Consider the following 2,540-nt stretch of genomic DNA (forward strand, 5'->3'; position numbering starts at 1 on the left):
TATTCTACAAGATAAACTTGTTACTTGAAAAGTATTTTGACAGAAAATGAACTGAGATGTTGTCCTATTTCTACTGCTTTCTTTTTTTAAATAATAATCTTTTAATATATTTTTGTCATTGATTGAATAAAATAAATTGACATTGTAACATTGATCAAACCATTACCAAAAAATATTTCTTGTTAATTTAAGAACTGATTCAACAGCAGTGATGTAGATTTAACATCATAGTGTAATGTTGATTGAACAATATTACTATTGATTATTTTTGTTAATTTCAATATTGATTCAGCATTAGTGATGTAGAATCAATCATATTGTAACATTGATTCAATAGCATTACCATTGTTTTGTTGTTGTTGTTGTTGTTGTTGTTATTTTTTTGTTGTTTTTTTCAACATAGTTTCACCATTAACTGAGGGTGCAAAAATGATGTTGATTAAATATCACTTTGTAATGTTAATTCAATACAATTGGGCTACTGTTGATTTTTGGTTGAAATCTCAACATTGCTTCACCATTAACCGGTCGTGCAAGTGACGTTGCAACAATATGAATTTGTAATGTTGAAGCAATATTAATAGCCTACTCTATTGATTTGTGGTTGAAATCTGAACATTATTTCAATATTAACTAAGGGTGCAAGAGTGATGCTAATTCATCAACATCACTTTCTAACGTCATATTTCAATGTATTCAGCATTGACTCATCAACACTGACTCAACATTGTTTCAATGGTTGCATGCTATGGTTGGATGTCAGCTTGGCCCATCTCGCTGTGTGATCATGTCCTTTTTTTTAGTCTATGGTCAGCGCCATATCGGGACATTGGTGACGACTTCAGTTCTCTCCGATGGAAAAGGGCGAAGTCGTCCAACTTGTTTACAGTCGGATCAGTTCGCTGTCTCGACCCATCCACGAACAGATTTGGCGTCATTGGAAACGTTCAAAAACAGATTTACTCATAAATAAGTCGGTCTGTGAAGATTTAAAAGCATTAGGTTCATTGTTTTAGTTTCACTTTCCATTGGAAGTAAAATCGTCATTTCCTCTCTAACCCAGCGTGAGAATGGTGAACTGCGGTCTTGTGAATTAATTCACCTGTTTACTTTTTTTACTGCTAAATGTTTCCTAACATTACACTTAACGTTATGTTGCTGTGGTTTTTGTTTTAACGCGGTCTGCGTGTGTATTGGAGTTAAATTATGCAAATGAAAAAACGCCTTTTTTTTCCCTGAATCCTGACTAAAACGTTAGTGGGTTTAACGGACAAAAGCTTTGCTGTGGAAAAAAAAAAAAAAAACACAAATCAAACGGTCAAGATTTCAATCTTTCACAAATATCAAAGACAGACATATTATGTTTATCTTTCAGAGAGATGTGACGATGTTTTAGGTTTATTTGAGATGCTCTGTTTTATTTTAGATTTATGTTCTGCTTCAAATGTTTATTTGTGATGTTGTTCTGCTGAATTTGAGGTGTATTTGTGATGCTCTGTTGTATTTGTGTTGTTGTTCTGTTGGTGTGACTCAGTGCCTCCGATCATCTCAGTGGAGGTCCGTGTTCAGGATCATGTCTCCACAGTCTCCTCCACTGCTGTATGTGAATGAGGAAGAGCGCCCCCTGGAGGCCTTGTTCGTGTTCCCTCTACTATAGACGAATCCGGCGAAACTACCGGAAGTAAGCGGGCGCCATTACTGAGCTGTTGCTGGGTAGCGTTGCGCCATTGCCTTCTATTGTTTTAGTTGCAACTTGCGTCCACTGGAATAAACAGCTCGCGATTTACGACTGTCACTAACGTTACAACGCTACCCCTTGTATAATGTCGAGTGGGTAAACAGTTTCCGTTATAAATTGTTTTAATGGTGGCAGTAAAATTTCAATTTTGAAGAGAAAACATTGTGAATACCCCGGGTCGACTGCCCCTGTCTGGAGCCGTACGGTTTACAAAGATTTCCTGGGCGAGTACAAGACGCGGACATTCGCGTATAATAACAATTATTTAATGACATAAGTAAAAAAATATAATAAATGTGTGATATAGTGATCAGCAAAATCTCCTCTCTTGTTATTTTTTCTGTTCAATTTACATGCTATGGTCATTAAATGGCTTTCCTGAGCTGAATGTAACGTTATGTCAATGTTATGTGACATAATTGTTCTCCTGCTGTTATATTGACCTCTTTCCATGGTTTAAAAACAGTAGTTGGTCGATATTATGTATACTTTCTAGCTGTAACGTTACCTTACCCATGCCCGTTGCAATGTAAAAATGAGATAAATAATGGACACAAATGAAAAACATGAAATTGTTTATTTGATTTCATTTATTTATTTATTGTTGCCAAATGGACAGATCTTTTTTTAGTTTCCTCGGTAGCAAACGTTAGCCTAGCTAGCTTGCCAAGCTATTTTCATAAATAATCTGTAAGATCGTTTGTACCTTCATCTGTGACTGGAGGCCAATGTCTAACATCATCAACCCATCAAGTCTGCCTGGCTGTAGCTGTCATCAAGGGTGCGATATCACCTTATCTCC

This window comes from Pimephales promelas, chromosome 25, assembly GCF_988280905.1.
Source record: "Pimephales promelas chromosome 25, fPimPro1.hap1.1, whole genome shotgun sequence".
Classification (NCBI taxonomy): Eukaryota; Metazoa; Chordata; class Actinopteri; order Cypriniformes; family Leuciscidae; genus Pimephales; species Pimephales promelas.